At 34.8% G+C, this 19,699-nt stretch overlaps 1 protein-coding gene across 1 annotated transcript in view; it reads right to left on the bottom strand.

Annotated features, from left to right (window-relative positions):
• Positions 1-19,699, bottom strand: part of Cntn6 (contactin 6) — a 306,964-nt gene that overhangs the window by 105,838 nt on the left and 181,427 nt on the right. The gene's annotated exons all lie outside the window — the stretch shown is intronic.

The raw sequence follows: 19,699 nt of genomic DNA, 5'->3' as shown, positions 1-19,699 counted from the left end.
TCAAATCATTCTTCACTCCCTACAGAATTTAAAATTGTTTAATTTTTTAAAATTGTTTTATTTTAGTAGAACTGGGGATTGAACTCAGACCCTTGCGCTTGCCAGGGAAGCGTTCATTCTACTGAGCCATTTCCCCGGCCCCTGGTTTACATATTTCTACTCTATAGATTGAATTAATAAGAATGGTGATAGTAAGTCATTTAGAAAGTCAATTTATAAGTCCTGAAGAATTTCTTCAGGTCATCAAAAGTATTGTGGCACAGCACACTCTTCCATAGTTCAGCTGGTAGAAAGCAGAACTGTAGACATGACGAAAGGAATATAGGTGACTTATCACATCAGATGCAATGGGAATTACAAAGAGGAATGTGAAGTTAATAACAAACAACAATAAAGAAAGATTGAAAAGAAAGCAGGAAAACAGATGAAGTTCTAGAGATAATTACCAGCAAGACATGAAGATTGTCCTGTGCATACCCATGATAAACCCCAAAAATTCATATCATGGGCTCACAATGACTTGTCAGAAAAAGTGACTTAAATCAGCATTTAAGTCATCTAATATGTTCAGAATTAGTCTGTACTTACAGTTATAATTTGAATTTTGTTAAATACAAAATAAAACATTACTTTCCTAAATTTTGTTTTTGTCTAATTTGTGACAAATTTGTGTTAAAATTTTAGTAAACTGACATATTTCATACAACAATTCATCACAGGTAACTTCTTTTTAAATTTATTTTAATGGCATACTTATGCACTGAAAATAAAGTCCCAGAAATACTGTATTTAGATGGAAAAATAATTCACAAAATCTGATGAATTTCACTCTATGAGGTTTTATTCCCTAGGTAGATAGGTAAGTAGATAGATAGATAGATAGATAGATAGATAGATAGATAGATAGACTGAATTAGTATATGATATTACTTATATTACACATGTGATGATATTCAAGTTGTCATCCATGGATCATTGGGACATGAATCATTTTATTGTCCTTTTTGCTTACTTCTGGTTTGCCTTCAATTTCCTACAATAATCCTATTCATTACTTGTGTAATAAAGTCTTTGCGAAAATGATTTACAGAAAAAAATAGGGGCTCTAACATTTGTGTGAATTTATGGTCCTTTGTTTTATACAACACAGCAATCCAGTGGTTTATGACAAATACATACAAAATACACCATTCAATAGGCCTCTAACCTAAAGCATTCATACAAATGCAGTAAGTGTAAATTAGGTCTTCTCCCAAAAGTTATAGATTAACATTTTATATTCCTTGTGATTGTAGATGTCACTTTTTCACATTACTGAATATATAAATAAAAACACTGTGAACAGTAATTTAGCAATATGTATCAGGTGATATATAACTGTATAATACATATATGCAATTTTATTTACTTTTCCTGTAGCTAAACAGACAGACATGGATTTTTTCATGTGTCCTTGCCTCAGAAGATAAATACTTAATCACAGGGAGTATTGACTCCCACTGTACTGGAAGATCATCACACTATGGTCTAAGTATTTGTGGTTTTATAAAAGTGGATCTCCATTTTAAGGGACCCAATTGTGTGCAGTCAGAAAGCATAAGCTAAAAGATTACTAACTTCCCCTCCAAAAGAATTTAGTTATAATGCTGACTTTTTAGTGATATGACCAAAGGAAGTATCTTAGATTTAATATTCCAATCTGAGAAGTATAGCAAAATGTACAGAGGCTCCACTCCTGTCCCTTCTAACCTATATGCACCCCAGATTTTCTTGTGTTTTTAGCAGAAACAGCTTGTGCAATAGCTATTCTCTCATAAAATGAGAAGGCCCGGTGTCCAGCAATTTATGTGCCCCAGGAAAACATTCACTAATAAACTGATCACTTGTAAATAAAAATCTGCTCGATTTGGGAGATGGTGGGTGCAGACACTCCAGTGCCCTGGTCAGAAGTCAACTCCACATGCGACCTCCACTCTCACCAGTCCTTCTACAAGTTGGAGCGTGACTTCCTTTCCATACCTGGATTCCACACTGTACCTGGATACTGTTCCTCTGCTGCTGAACCTGCCACTCTTAGCATTTTACCTAAAAATTATTATACTCATTTAAAGATATTTATCCTTTTAACATCTGCTTGAAAACAATTCATTAAAATCCATGTGCACTCTAAAAGTACAGTAATTTAATTACAATACTGCTCAAAAGGAACCTGTAGATATCCCTCCTTAGGGTATTTCTATATACATATCAGATTCATGTAGACTTGTAAATCTGTGGTGTAGATGATGAAAATGGGGTATTGTGGCCCATAAGATGAAAACTGATCACAACTCTGTGAAAAAACATTCATTGTTAATCATAATTTGAGACCTTACTATTATATCTCTCTCTTTTCTCTATATCTCTCTGTCTCTGTCTGTCTCTCTATCTCTCTGTCTCTGTCTCTCTCTGTTTCTCTCTCTCTGTCTGTCTCTGTCTCTCTGCCCCTGTCTCTGTGCCCACCTCTCTCTGGTCTCCATATGCTTAAGCACTCAATACAAATTAATTTATAGTCATTCAAAAAGTAAAATCAAATCTCCACCCTAAAAGACACGGCCACAGACACATGCAGATACATTGCTCAAAGTAAACTTGCTGCATCCCACCACTTAATGTATGGACTATGAGCTCTCCTCATAGTGGCAATGTTCACGCCCTGATGACCAGGGCAGGGATCTCTTAGATAAGATGTGGCATGCATTGTTGTGGAAGACCTTTGTCTATCTAGCTAATCATCCAGAAACCACTGTGGTAAGAAGAATTAAGACACTACCCCCTTCCCAAGAAAAAAGAAATCTTGCATTTAAAATCTAGGCATTTGAAAATAATATTAACAACCATTAATTGAGTGTTTACTATCTAACAGGCATTGTGACAGATGGTGTCCATATGTCATCTCAACTGGCAGCTTCTAGTAATGCTAATTATCTTTTCAGAATTATAGTCACGTTTAGACAGATAATTCCCACTAAATTATTACCTGCCAATTCTCCTCCACTTAGAGTTCCAGAACAGGCTAATTTATTGTGATCTACCTTCTAATTCTTTGGTGTTGCCACCCTATCAATTATAAGCACTCATTGACTCTACGTCCTTCAGTGGCTTCAGGCAATCTTTCTAGGTTCTATCTAGTTTATCTATGTTGATGATAATGGTAGTACATTATACACTGACACTTCATTTTGGTTCAAAAAAGTAATTATTTTTTTAAAATCAAACTAAATATATTAATCACAGTAAAAGTGCCATGGAGAAAGAAGGAGCCTTTAAAAAGACTTTATAATGGAAATTATGATGAGATTAAATTGGATTAGATTAGAACAGTGACATATTATACAGTCACAATAAACAATAGCATTAGAACAATGCCAATTATTATAGTCACGTTTAGACAGATAATTCCTACTAAATTATTACCTGCCAATTCTCCTCCACTTAGAGTTCCAGAACAGGTTCATAGTCCATACATTAAGTGGTGGGATGCAGCAAGTTTACTTTGAGCAATGTATCTGCATGCGTCTGTGGCGTGTCTTTTAGGGTGGAGATTTGATTTTACTTTTTGAATGACTATAAATTAATTTGTATTGAGTGCTTAAGCATATGGAGACCAGAGAGAGGTGGGCACAGAGACAGGTAAACAGAGAGACAGAGACAGAGAACATTATCAACAATGTTCTAACTACAGAAATCAGCAATGTCCCTTTCAGCTCTAATTCCTCTCCTCTCTTTTTCTTTCAGAATTGAATTTCAGAATGTAATTTCTTTCAGAATTCAAACTTGATTGCAAATCTTAATACAGAAAACCAAACCGAAGAATTCTGCCACTCAGAACTTACTTCAATAATGGATGAAAGATTCCTGAACCTTGTGTTTCAAAGTGAACATTGCACAAGCTTTGTCTCTTTGTGTTCGTATTTTTGAAATCATTTCCATGAAATGTGAGTTCTCACAGATGTGAAAAGAAACTAGATGATGAAAGCAAAGCTTTTTCTTTGCTACCTTTCCCCTTTCTCGTTTTGTGTTTCTCAAATAAGCATTGCCGTAAGTACAGACTTTTAGCCCATTCTCGCTTGTCAGTAAGCTGTTACAGAGTGAGCATCCTATTAATTTTTATAAGACGACAGAAAATACGTTTGTTAACTATCTGGGCTGTTACAACCAGAATTGGAATTTAAATTAAAACTCTCCACACACTAGTGGGAACAGTGCTTCAGTTCTATACTTTCAGTCCATAAATAGAATTTTCATTACTAGTGCTATTTGAGAAAGCTTATATTTCTCTGCTGGATTTCCTAAACCTCATTATCCACAGCTTAAATCCAGGCCATCCTAAATTTTGAACTAGAGATTAGTACAGAGAACCAGTTTCCAAAACTGCTTGTATTTGGGATTATTCTTAATCGGAATCTCATTTCCAAAAATCCTATCAGTGGCCATTTTCAACTGAAGAGACTAAGGCCGAATAAAAGAAACCAGCAATGAATATATTTAAAGATTTTTCAGACTATTTAGCTATCTTTTTTTCATTTCTCCAGTTTGAAATATTCATACAAAGAGCTTGGAATATAAAACTATTATAAGATGGATAAATTCATGAGTTCTCTAGAAAAGCAATCTCAATATTATGCAAAGAAGGAACTTTTATTTCTTAAAGAGTGGTGTGAATGCAGTTATCCTGCTCTACTGGTCTGTGCTTAGACTAAATGTGTCCTTCTCAAGTGGGTGTCATCTCAACTGGCAGCTTCTAGTAATGCTAATTATCTTTTCAGAATGATAGTCACGTTTAGACAGATAATTCCTACTAAATTAACCTACATTCTAATCCCCAAGAGAATGGTGGCAGAAGCAATGGTTTTCAAGAGCAACTAAGACACAAAGGTTGGATCCTCATCAATGGAGTTCGTTTCTTTCTAAAAAGCTGCAAGTGAGCATAATGCTTGTCCCTTTTATCACAGGAAGACATACCTAGAATGGATTATCTCTGAAACAGAATAGGACATTACCAGCACTGACTCTACTGATACCCTGGCTGTGGACTTTCCAGCTTTCAAGATTTATGAAATATATTTTTTTTATCCTATAAAACATCTAGTCTGTGCTATTTTCTTTTGGCAAACTGAAGGAACAAAGACAACGCCTACATCATTTTTTATGCTAAGAAATTGTAAAGAATATGTGTATTACCTCCATAATTCACATCACAGTTGCCATTGCCATTTGAAAATTCACAAATGAATTGTTTCCAACAGCAGTGATTGCAAATTTATTTTGAGATTACAGTTGGTATACAACAGTGATGGGGAACCTTTTAGAAATTGAGCACCAATGCACAACCACAAACCCATTTGCTCCTTGCAAAGTGCCAACACTGCAATTAAATCTGAATATTGATGTTTCAGTTTAGAAAACAATTACTTTAGCCACTTTAAAATCTTTTATCTTAAAAGAAAAACACAAGAGCACACATGTGATAAGTTCACAATGACACATATATAAGATCAAGTCAATAAATATCAGAAAGAGTATCTTGAAATGTAAAGTTCAACCAAAAATTAAATTTAGTTACCTTGTTGTTAAGATTATCACAAATAAAAGAAATCATTCTACAAAAATAAGACCTTTATTGTCCATTTACTCCTTTGGATTTAAATAAAATAAGGACCAATATACACATAATCCTAACCATAATTATACACTTTGACTACACTTAGAGCAAAATCAAATTTAGTCAAGGCAGGTGGGGACACACTATCTTATGTTACCTCAGGTTTACATGACTTGAACTACCCCAACTCATAAGCATGAACTTTCATTTTAAAAAATGAGGAAGATTTTCCAGCACCATTTGTTAAAGAAGCTATCTTTCTTGTAGCAAGCATGTTTGGCTCCTTTGTTGAAGATCAGGTGACTGAGTGTGTTCGTAGAGGTCTCTGCATCTTCTAATCTATTCCATTGATCCTCAAGTCTATTTTGTTGCCAGTACCATGCTGATTTTATCACAGTAGCTTTGTAGTATAGTTTCAAGTCATGAATTGTAATGCCTCCTACCTTGTCTTTGTTGCCCAGGATTGCCTTTGCTATTCTAGATCTTTTCTGGTTCCAAATAAATTTGAGGAATGATTTCTCTGTGACTTTGAGATATGTCGGTGGTAGTCTGATAGGGATTGCGTTAAATCTATACAGCAATTTTGGGAGTATGACCATCTTCACTATCTTGGTCTTAACAATCCATCAGCAAAGTATAAAAACACGGTATAAAAAGTAAAGCCATATTAATATGCTGAGCTGTAAAAGGCTCAAGTCAACAACTTCTGACAATGCCACTCCTATGGATAACCCACTACTATTATAGACTACTGGACTACTTTGGATTATTCTGCTGAATTCATGCACCTACAACCTTTAAATGGCAATGGAATACCCATCTCTAACAAAACTAAACAAAAAAATGAGACACAAAGGAAGGACCATTTTACACACACACACACACACACACACACACACACACACACACACATATATATAGGATAGATATACAGCTACTTTCTCTTAATTTAATGAGAAGAAAGATTTGTATTAATAGTATTTGGATAGAACATCATGTCTGCATTTTGTGCTATGAATAACCACCAAGAATATAACATATGCAATGTTTTAATTATTGAAACTGTCCTATTAATTGGTTTTGAAACTGTCTCATTGCTTTTGAAATAAAATTAATTTAAAAAAATAAATAAAATGAGGAAGACACTGAAAATACTATACTAATATTTGATTGTTCTTTATTACATATCATACTTATGAAGTACAGAATACACACTTGCAGTGTGCTGAGCATATAATCTGTACTCAAACTACACAATCTGTACTTAAATTACACAATCTAATTAAAAAAGGGGCTAGTGTCGTTAGCACTTAGAGATGAGTAGATGGGGACTAGGATGGTTTGGTAAACATGCCTGACATCACAGAGTAAATTGAAGAAAAAGAATTTCAGACACAGTCTGTCTTTCCATAGATACTAGACTCTAGACAATTAGGCCTTGTTCTTTTTCATAAACGCAGTAACTGTAACACTGTACTGGCTCCATGACATGGGCTCAGCAACCTTCAGATCACCTAATGTACTAATGTGGTTTGCAAACAATAATAAAAAAGTTTTGCTTGTTTGTTTTAACGAGGAGTAGGGATGTGGGAGGAGGATGCAGTCATATAGTTTTGGGTTTATTTTGTTCAGTCCTACTACCAGCACTAGGAAAGGCTTAAAGACAGCTTCAAGTTTAGCTAGAAAATAAGACAAAAAGTAAATTCTCTTTTGATTCAGCTTATTTCTATCTTAATTTTCTTTCGTCCCATATACTGAAGTGAAAAACCATCTATGCAGTCCCTAGCTTTTGGCATTAGTCTGTTCCTTGGTTTCAACCTCCACCCTATCTTCCTTGTCCTGCTTCTCAGTCTTCTCTTATCTGGAGGGGACATAATCCAAGACCACCATTTGTACTTGTAACTGCAGACAGTGCCAAAATTTATATGCAACTTATTTTCATATATATATATATACATATATATATACATATATGTATGTATATATATATGTATATATATGACAAAAATTAATTTATAAATTATACAAAGCAAAGGATTAATGTTGTCTATTATACAATAAAGCAAATCTAACAATATATTATAATAAAAGTTATATGAATGTGACATTTTCTCTCCCTCAAAATATATTCATATTTATTTCTGTAATTCTTTGATGAATATTTGAATATTTTAGGACATACAAGCACATGAATAATTTGGTGGTTATTATTAAACTTAATTGTGTGAACTTGTGTGGAAGCCACCTGGGGGTTTAGAAAATCACACCTCCTTCTGTGTCTAACTTTATATGTCACAGAGGCATGACCATTGGTTCTCTGCATAGCGCACTTTCTGGCAGTGCTCCCATGCTCTTCTGCTTTACAGCTGCATGCTGAAGCACCCTCGTCTTGTGGGCAAGTCACAGCTCTTTTCCTTTATGTTATGGGTATTAGGTATTGAGGTGCCACCATGGGAAAGTGACTAAAATTAGACCTGAAACTCATTAAAGCTCCTTGTTGAATAAGGGGAGATCACAATGCAACTGAAGAAAATCTTTCTCAAATATAAAAGAGATGAAAAGATGGAGAGAGGCAAGACAGAGGCCAGGCAGGGGGATGAACAAGCAAAACAGACAGAAAGAAAATGTCATGTGTTATATACAAGCACCAACTCCACAAAGGGAATCTAAACATTATGTACTGCAAACATATAAAAGAAAAGCCAGGGCCCATGTGATGGGCTGAGCACAGAGGGAGGGAGGGTAAATGAGATGAAAAATGGAATTCAGTTGTTCTAATAGTGTTTGAAACAGGATATCAGGTCTGCATCTTGTATATTGAATAACCACTAAGACAACAATATGCAATGTATTAATTACTGAAAATGTACTAGCAATCGGTTGTGAAACTGTCTCACTGCTATTTGTTTATCAACAAAAATATTTTTAAAAATAAATAAAAATAGAAAATGGAGTTACAATGTGGTATATACATGTACCTTTTTTTTCACAAGGAAAGAAATCACTACATACTAAATATGTGTACTAATAAACTAAATTTTTGAAAAAGAAAAGTACTTACAGAGTGAGTACTTACAGAGTAAGAACCCAACAGTGAAAACAATAATTTGTTCTTTAAAAGCACCATAAAATGTAGCTACATTAAGGGAAAAAAAGACCAGAGATATAGATGACAAAAATTAAAAATAAAAAGATGTCACCATTACTTTCATTGATGGTGAACATTAAAATGTATAAATGTAATGAGCCAACTCATTGAAACATATAATTTGTCAAAACTCTCACAAAGAGAAATGGATACTCTAAATAAAGCCATAATATTAATGAAATTGAGTCAGTGGTGGTATCTTTTCTTTTCTTTCTTTCTTTTTTTTTTTTTTTTTTTGGTGGAACCAGGGATTGAACTCAGGTCCTTGCGCTTGCCAGGGAAGTGCTTATTCCACTGAGCCATCTCCCTGGCCCCAGTGGTGGTTTCTTCTAATAGCTATTCTTTCTGGGGTGAGATGGAATCTGAGTGCTGTTTTAATTCACATTTCTTGAATGATCAATGATGTTGAATCTTTTTTATACATTTATTTGCCATTTATATTTCATCTGAAAAATGTATGTTCATCCCTGATGCCAATATTTGGACTGGGTCTTTGAATTTTGGGTGGCTTATTTTTTTTAAATTCTTTATATGCTCTAGTTAAAAGCACTTTTAGGGACAGATTCTATGAAAAATGCTGGAGGGGCAGTGAGAAAAAAGGAACCTTCTCACCCTTTGGTGGGAGTGCAGACTGGTGCAATCACTGTAGAAATCAGCATTGAGATTCCTCAAAAAATCTACCATTAGAGGGCCCATTCAACCTGCTATTCCTGTTTGGAGTATTTTCCTAGAAGAAATGAAAGCATCAATACCACAGGAGATATATATGCGCCCATGTTCACAGCAGCATAATTTGTGATAGCTAGATCTTGAAAACAACCCAAATGCCCGTCAACTGAGGAATGGATAAAAGAATGTGTGGTATTTTCATACAGTGACATTCTACTCAGCTGTCAAGAAAATAAACTTGAGGCTTTTATAGGCAAAGAGATACAACTAGAGACCACACTCATAAATGCCATAAGCTGACTCACATGTGTAAATATTATATTGTCTCCCTAGTGTAAGAAACTCAAAGAATGAGTAAGATCTAAATGGTGCAACATTGTGAAAGGGAAAGAAATGGCTCAAAAGAAAGAAACAAGTGGAATGAGGGAAAGGAGAAAAGGTGTAAGGTAAATAAAAAGGAAATGCATACATACAAAAGATAGCAAAGATAATTTTACTTCTAACTTACATGAGTTCATTGAAAGGAACAGTTAGTGCTTATATTATTTGATCAATTTTTCATGCCTATATTTCAAAATCTGAGCAACTACTTTGAAGATGACAATATGCAGTGGAATAACTATTGTTAATTTTCCATCATCTTGTTTTGAAAATATATATTTTCACTGTCTTTTCTTTCTTTAAAATACAAAATATTGGCCTGTGAAGATAGCTCAGTAGAATAAGTGCTTGCCTGGAAAGCACAGGGTCCTGAGTTCAATACCCAGTACTGCAAAAATAAATAAACAAATAAAATAAAATAAAAAATAAAAATGAGGCAAAAACCTACACTCTTTAAAAATAGAAAGTATTAGGCCAAAATTGTTTCAAAATTTTGGTGAGTTCTCTAAGCATACAAAAGAAAAATTAAAAATTCTCCTATACACTCTTTTAAAATTTCAAATCAGAGGCTGGTCAGATAGCTCAGTGGATTAAAACACCTGCTTACGCAGACACAGTGGTCAGGGGTTCGATCCCTGGACTGTAATGCTGGCCTCGCCCCCTGGGGCACGCTGAGACAATGACTAAGAGTGGGGATGGTGGTGCACGCCTGTAATCCCAGCGCTTGGGAGGATGCAAAACAGGAGGATCACTACAAGTCCAATCTGTGTGCTGAGCCCCTGTAGGACCTGTACTTAATACATAAAAAATTCAAATCAGAGACAGTAATTTACAGTTACTTTTGTGAGATCAGCTTTACACTATTATCAAAAAAATATAGACACTTGAAAAACTGGAAAAATACAAATCATTATCACTCAAGAAACAAATAGAAAAATCCTAAAAAAATATATATAGTAGCAATTGGATTTTGGCAATTTTTTTAACGTAGTTTAGTACAGCGTCTCACTATACAGATCAGACTCCTACTGATCAGCCTCCTGTTTTCAGCCTCCCAAGCGCTGGGAGTACAAGCGCGTGCCACCTCTCCCATCTCAGTGGCCTTCTCGGAGCGCCCCGGGGGAGGGACTGGTACCACACTCCGAGATCAGACTCTGGTCCTTGTGTCTGCCTAAGCAGGCGCTTCAGGACACTGAAATTTTTGGCCAGCCCAGAATTCAGCAAGTTTAAAGGACTTAAATACTATAGGCAGAGATTATTCCCGATGTGCAGATTAGATAAATATTTTAGAACTTGAAATCTGAAACTCATCAGAAGAAGAAACAATTCCTATCATATCAATTGATGACAAAAAAAGAATTATCAGGCAACGTTTGGCACTCATTCTTAAGAAACTCAGCAAGCTAGGAATATATGGGAAATTTTCTAATTTGGTAAAGAATAAGAAAAATACAGAGCAGGCATTGTTAGCGGTGAGGAGCTGACACACACTGAGCCCGAGATGAATGCAAGGACACTTCCTCACCATTTGTAGTCAACACCATATTAAAAATTCTAGTATGGGGGCTGTGGATACAGCTCTGTGGCCAAAGTGCCTGCCTGGAAAGCATAAGGTTCTGAGTTTGATCCCTGGTCCCGGGAAAAAAATAATAAAATAAATAAATAAATAAATAAATAAATAAATATCCTAGTATGCAATGCTAGGAATATCACAAAATTCTTACATAGTTACATGAGAAAATGAAATGAAAGTGTATACTTTGAAAAGGAGGAAAATTATTGTTGCTTATAGTTGAAATGTGAAAAAATGGACAAAGGTTATCCAGGACTAATAAATACTTAATCATAGGTCACAAACTATGCGGTAAATGGGAGGACGTTCATTCTTTTCTTTTACCCTATCGATGACAATTGTAATTTGAATAAAATTACAATTAAAAATACAATTTATATTCACAGAAAAATTGAAATCTTTATATTTATTTTATTTTATTTTTTCTGTATTTTAGAGAAGGTCTACAGGGTGTTCAGGGTCTCACTACTGGAACAGACTCATAGCGATTCTCCTGTTTACAGCCTCCCAAGTGCTGGGATTACAGGCGCACCACCATGTCCAGTCTCAGTCCCTGGCTCAGAGCGCCCCAGGGGTGGGGCTGGCACAGCAAGCCCGGGATCGAATCCCAGACGCCTGTGCCTGCTTGCAGGCACTTTAATCCACTGAGCTATTTGGTCGGCCCTGAAATCTTTATATTTAAATCTGACATAATATGTATAATATCTGTATGAAGACAAAAACTTTCATGAAAATAAACATAAAAGTTCTAAATAAACTGAAAAATATAGCATGTTCAGGAATTTGAATAATGATTTGCATTTATTATAAGGAGCTTGTATCTGTACATACAGTATCTTGATTTGTTCTTTCCCACCCCCTACCCTCCCCCAATCACCTTTCCCTATTTATTTACAGACACTTGTCTCCATTTTCCCTTTTTGTCATTTTTTCTTTTCCTTTCTTTCCTTTCCTCCTCCCTGCTCTTTAGTTGCCCTTCCCATTTGAAAGTTTTCTGTTTTATTTAGAGAACTCCAAATGAAATACAAAGTCACACCTATTAGAATAGCTGAAAAATACTTAAAAGCATCAAATGCTAGTATGTTGTGAATGACAGAAATTTTCATTTAGTCCTGGTTGTCATGTAAAATTAATACAATAACATAAAAAATTATATATATGTATATGTATATGACTACAATCAGGGAAAAGATACATAGATATTCATCATGTACTATGGTCAGATGGTTATAAATGAAAAGATTTACACATGTGTATATAATAAATGCTTTATTTACGTATATTTCTTTTCTTGGTCTTTTGAAAATGACTGAATGATTCTCCAGCAGAAAAAAAGACAGAGAAGCCACCCAGATCGTTGTGGTCAACATTAGCCCCAATTTAAAACAGAGAGAGTTCCTAGGAAATTACTGTTCAAGGACTAGAGGGGGAAATACGTAATATGAGCCTGGACCATTGTGCAGTTGCAGAACTAAGTGCTAACACACACACACACACACACACACACACACACACAACTGCACACATTGATGAAGGGTGTAACACTGAGCAAAGTGCTAAATAAAAGAGTCCCCAAGTGTACCAGCTAAAAAACTTTATGCATCAAATAAATAAAACAATATTGGATTATACAAGTCAGTACTGGTATAAATCAAATACTAAAAAATAAATGAATGGGAGTTAAATGATCAATCTGCCAGGCAGAATTCTAAATAATATATACTCAATAACCCACAGGAGGTGAAGTGCAGCTATTATTAACTGAATATCACATGCAATTCAAATAATCAGTATGGGAAGGAACATAAAGAGTAATTGCACATAGAAAATTGTAAACAAGCTGACTTCTGCCAGGTAATCAGCCTGCATCAGAAGTCATGCCTTACATGGATAGAACTGTAACCATATTATGATATGATTAAAATAGCATTTTGCTTCTGCTTTCATTCTCCTAAAAACCTGTAACCACAGTGTAGGAGACAAAGTCTTATTGAGGAACATCCTGCAATGAAACTTATTACCTTTCCTCAAAATCATCAAGGACATCAAAGCTATGTCAGAGTCTGAAATACTGCTATAGCCAGGAGGGGCTAAGGTGATGGGAGCACGTAATGTTGAGTGGCACGGAATCTTGGATGTAAAGACATGGCATAAGGCTAGGATAAGGAGCAATACGTTAGTCCTTCCCTAGAGCACATGGGTGCACCACCCAATAGGAACAGGGAAAAACACATTCTCTACAGCAACAAGCTTTTGGTACCACATGGTGTGCCAGCTCCGCCCCGGGGTATGCTGCACAGGCCATGGAGTCTGGGCGTAGTGATGCAGGCCTATCATCCCTGTGCTTGGGAGACTGAGACAGGAGGATCACTACAAGTCTGAGTTGCATATAGTGACCCTGTACTGAAAAAAATGAAGAAGAAGGAGGAGGAGAGGGAGAAGGAGAAGAAGGAGGAAGATGAGGAAAAGGAGGAGGAAGAGGAGCAAGATAATATCAATAAGCAAATTAAAAAACAAGAAATTTGAATGAAGTATAAATTTTAGTTAATAAAAGCTTATTGGGATTGGTAAATTAGTTGTAATAAATGTACCCCATTAAGGCAAGTTGCTAACAATCAGAAAAACAATATATGAATTCATAGGATCATTTTAACTAACAGTTCAACATCTGAGTTTTGAAATTATCAATAAAAGTCTCTTATTATATACGTTAAAAACAATAAATAATACCTCAAAATTTATACTTCCAAAAGAAATTTAGAATGATCCTGTACAAGCTCAACTTAACAAAGGACAGCAACAGAGAGGATGGCAATCTTTATCTTCCTCTGAAATCTAGAAGGAAAGAGCTGATCCCGAGAGAAATGCGTGATCTTTCTAAGTTTCATTAGCTCATTTCCATTCCAGTGTAGCTCCTCAGAGCTTTTATTTCATCTTTAATTCCCCAGAACCTAGTGGCTGTCCCTCGGAGAATATTTCTAGAATGACAGACTAAATGAATTAATTATTGATAAATGAGACATTTGAAATGTAAGTACTGGTTTAAAAAACATTTGGTGTGTAATTTACCCAAAAATGAGTAAGGGTATATAAAGAACCACTAAGAAGACTGAATACAAAACTTTTAAATAATAAGTCCATTATTCCAGGAAAATCCCCAAGGATCACATTAACAAAAGCGTATTATACAGAAACAATTAACTTCCCTCAGCGGTGTTACTTTTGTCTCTTCAGCCAAAGCAGCTTCAGTGATTGCCAGGACTGATAAATCAATTATTATTCATTGACTGCCTATTAAGATGGAGGAACCCTCTTAGGTGACTTGGATAGTATCTACAGTCCTCCAATGATCCTGCTACATCTAGCCAGTTATCAAGTGATCGATCTTCTTTTGCCTTCATTATGAACATAAAAGCATGACTAATAATATGCAGCAATTTACAGGAGAATTTGAAACTTAACCTTTGATCTTTTAAATTCAAAGACTATGCTGTTCAGAAGTTCTATGCACCTTTAAAATCCTAATAAATAGTAATTAGCTGATAAACTATTCACTGCTACAATGAGAGGATGCATATTTGAGAGTTTGTTGATACGTAGTGTTGCTTTAAAATTTCTAAATGATAGACTTATGATTTTGGTCTCAGATTTGCAGGCTTTGTCAGTAGACATTAGTATTCTTTGGAATCCACAAAACTTGTGTACCAAACAAAATTTTACATTAAAATGCAAAGCTATTATCAAACACATGAAGATTGAGTTTTAGTATAATCTTTGGCATAAATGAGGAAAGTATGCCTAGCAATATATTCTGTTTTCTGCTCAGTCTATGAAAGGGAAAAAAAGACAAAATATGTAAATTTTTACAATATCTGAAGGATCAAGAAACAAAAATACTTGTTTAGGCTCTGAATAATCTCAGAGCACCTACCTTAATTTAAAAATTGCTATTGAGGGCAGTCCAAATAGCTCAGCACATTAAAGTGCCTGCAAGCAGGTGCAGGGGCCAGGGGTTCAATTCCTGGGCCTGCTGTGCTGGCCCTGACCCTGGGGTGTGCTGGGACAGCAATTGAGACTGGGGGTGGTGGTGCACACCTGTAATCCCAGCTCTTGGGAGGCTGTAAACATGTGGATCACTATGAGTCCGATCTAGAAGTGAGGCCCTGAACACCCTGTAGACAAAAATATTGACAAAATTTGTAATTTCCCTAAAATATAAATTAATTAATTAATTAATTAAAAGCAAAAAGTAAATAAAAATAAAAATTGCTATTGTCACCCTGGGTGAACTAAGAAACCGCACTGCAGAATAACACAATTTTGTCCACGTGTGTAAGGAGATAAACAAACACAGAAAAGAGCTCTGCTGTCCTCTGAAAGTTCTACAGCACCTAAAAGCACTGTGGTGGGACTGCTAATTTATTGCTTCACATTAAGAGCCAAGCTGTGTATCACTTGCTTAAAAAATGAGAATAAATAAATGTGATGTGCCTGGGCACATAAAAATAGTCCTCTTGGTAAAGTTTTTAGAACTAGGAACACCGAACGTGGAGACTAATTTTACTTACAATTGGGGGCATGACAATGAAGTTATTAATGAAAAAATTTTAAATAAAAAAGGGATTTGTTTTAAAAAAAACAAAAGCATCAGAATAGATTTATAGGTGTTATAAATATATTTTTTTACTTAATTCAAAGGCTCTTATTTTAGAGACATAGAGCTCTTTCAGTCAATCATACTAAATTTGCATGACATCTATTTCTGGAACTTCTTAGGGTGTTTCACAAAGCACTTCATTTTCAGCTTAGATAATTAAGAGTCATCCATGTTTGACAAATGAGACGAAGCTGTGAGTTGAATCCTGTGATCATGTTACTTCTCACGCCCAAACTCAGAGAGTTGTGTATCCCAAAAGTCATAGTAACCTTGGATCAAGCAAGTATTTTGTTTTTTAATCATTGTATACCAACATTATTAGCCTATGGTGGTTTAAGGTCATTCGATAATGACTGAACCTCTCGGTCAGCCTTTCCAGAACTTTCCATCTAGCACTCCATTATTTTGGTTGCTGATCCTGAAACTATATTTTCTCAGTTATTGGTCACCTGCAGCAAAATCTTTTGAAATGATGTAAATTAGCATTATCACACAAAAACAGTGGGCTTTATTCTCTTCATTGACTCTCAGTATCTTTTTGAAAAACTTATTTCTTTTTATTAAGATATAACTGGAATTTTTAAAAGTCTATATCTGGAATATTTTTTTCATTTTTTATACATAAAACGAAATCTTTAGTGCTGAAATATTAGTAATTAGCAGTTAATATACAAATAAATGCTTCTATAATTGTATTTGAAAAGGTAATTGCTAATATTTTGATGAAATGTCCAAGTCTTTGTTGAGCAAAATGTCTTCATAATGAAGATCCATACTGCATCTGCTTTTGGCACAATAAGTCATAATATTAAAAGGCAGTTTGATAGGAATGTAAACTGTTATGAGTTTGCAGCTTGTAATCAGAATCCCTGAGAGACAGATTTAAGTCCCAGATAAACAACTGATTCTGGTAGATCACTTAGTTTCCCTAGACCTCATGACATTTACATTCAAAATGAACACTAAATACTCGACCTGGCCTCTGGACATGGAAGAAAATTAGGACTGCACTTAGGCTCCTGCAGGACACTGCACAGACCTAAAAAATAAATAAACATACTTTATATTTTTTTCTAATAGGTTAGCAACATACAGCACAAAACTGAATCCCAAGAAGAGGGAAAATATATTAATTAAGCTTTTGGTGACCTCATACAGAAGTGCTTTCTAGATGAAGGGCAGAGAGGAGATATAGGAAAAGGATTGTTTCATGAATGGAGAAGACAAAGTTCAGAATCTGAGTGGATAAAAATGCCAGGAATTAAAGGGCAGAGTATAGGAAAGCTGTCACTACAAAATGAATCCTGTCTAGAGGTCTTCACAGAAGTGGTGTCATAGAAGACTAGGCAAAAAAATAAAAATAAAAAAACTTTCAGAAGACAAATAGGGCTGGAATATATCACAGCTTCAGTACAGGAATGAGCAAAAAATTAGTGGGCATTTGGAAAATTCAGCAGGGATGCTCAGTAGTAAATTTGTCTTAAGGTTTATTATGTAACTACTCTTAAGATTCTTTACAGCTACAAAAAGATCAATAAGATTCAAAGTAATTTAATTGTTAGAATAAGCTTAATCTTTATGTAAATACTTTATAACTCAATATTCAATAGCATAAGGCCAATGGAGTTTCTTACGCAACCTAAAATTGCTAGAAATCTAAACAAGCCAAAAAAATGAAAATTGTGACTTGAAGAAAATATAGTGAATAGAAACAGACTTATAAATGCCTGAGTTGATAGAATTAGCAAATAAGAACTGATTGCCACAGAATCCACAGGGCACTTGCATAATAGCCAGGCATTAAAGTTGAAACAACTGCAAACTTCACAGTCCACTTAAGTAGCTGCCTGTAGGGAGACCCAGAGAAGCTGCCTATAGTGACAAAAATAGACACTAAAAAGATTAGGTCATATACCACAACTATACCACATAGTAAGCACAGCCTAACTTTTCACCAAAGGAATATGAATCTTCACCCTAGAAGTCCCCCTTCTAGTCCCCTAGAAGTTCCTTATACCCAATAAAACATCGTGTCAAGGTATCAGCAAAATGTAACAAAGGATGCTAAATCCACAGTCTGAAGATATAAAGCAATAAACAGAACTAATTGCAAATAAAATAAAAATTTTGGAATAATCAACTGAAAATTAAAAATTAAATTAGTAGATATAGTAATTTAAAATCACCTTGGTTAATATGTAAAAAGCTGTAATGAAAAGAGTGAACAGGGCCCAAGGAGATGGCTCAGTGGAATAAGTGCTTCCCTGGCAAGTGCAAGGGCCTGAGTTCAATCCCCAGTTCCACATTAAAAAAAAAGAAAAGAAAAGAGAAAAGAAGAGTGAACATGCAAAAACTGATAGACAATGCAAACACAAAGACAAAAACCATAAGAAGGATCAAAAGGAAATCCTAGAAATAAAATACAATGGAATATCAGTGAAGACTACCAGAGGTGTGCTCAGCAGTACATGGAACATGGCCATGGAAGGAATGAATAATTGAAAAGTAGTATTAAGAGAATTTTTCAAATAGAAATGAAAATAAGAAAAATAATTTAGGGCCAGCCAAACAGCTTGGCAGGCTAAAATGCCTGCTTAGACAGGCGCAGGGACCGGGGCTTGATTCCTGGCATGACATACCAGCCCTGCCCCCAGGACCCCCTGAGAGGGCCACTGAGATTGGACGTTGTGGTGTGCACCTGTAATCCTAGTGCTTGCAAGGCTGAAAACAGGAGGATCACTATGAGTCTGAGATGTGTAGTGAGACCCTGTAGACCATGTACTAAATATATAGAAAAAGAAAAATAATTTGTAAAGAATAATCAAAATATATAAATGCTATGGGAATTACAAATAACGTAAAATATAATAGGAATACCATTGGTAGAAGGAAGACAAAATAAAATAATTTTTATTATGCCTAACACTTTTATGAAATTATTCACGGAAAAAGTACAGATACACAAAGCCCAAAAGAACACAAAGCAGAGTAAGTACATTTCAAAAATAATACACAACATCAAGAGAAAGAATATTTCCAGGAATAGAAAGTATTTCCTAAGTATGTAAATGTGTGTGGTGCATATCACAAATATTTAATGAAAATGAATTTGTATTTTAGGAACTGGTTTATATTAAAAATTAAAGTTTAATAATATGATCTAACACTGAAGATGTGGTCTTTATTTTTCTACTTCTACCTTCCAAATACCTGATTTCCCAATTATTTATCAATTATTGTTTATAACTATACCATAATCAATAGCGTAATAAAGAAGTTACTTTGGTTGTTAATGTCATATCTGTAAATCTAGAGGAGTTGTTATAGTATGTAGTAATGTAATAAGTATTTTCAATATCTTGCAATGTTTTGCATACAACAAAAATTCTTACTTGAAAATAATTAGCAAGCATAGATAGATAGATTGGTAGAAAAAATATAGATATATGGTTCATATTTGAATATTTACCATTGTGCTTCACATTTGTATGCTTGCAAAAGTACACTAACCATTCTCAGATAATTTCATTCAATGAAAAATGCATTAAAATTTCAATAATGCAATACATAAATGTTTTAACAGAACATTTTCACATTACCACTACAGGACCAGAAGATATTTTGTAT

The sequence above is a fragment of the Octodon degus genome, unplaced genomic scaffold (assembly GCF_000260255.1).
Source record: "Octodon degus isolate 3935 unplaced genomic scaffold, OctDeg1.0 scaffold00030, whole genome shotgun sequence".
Classification (NCBI taxonomy): domain Eukaryota; kingdom Metazoa; phylum Chordata; class Mammalia; order Rodentia; family Octodontidae; genus Octodon; species Octodon degus.
Note: the sequence above shows the minus strand (reverse complement) of the source record. Positions and strands in the feature narration are given on the sequence as shown.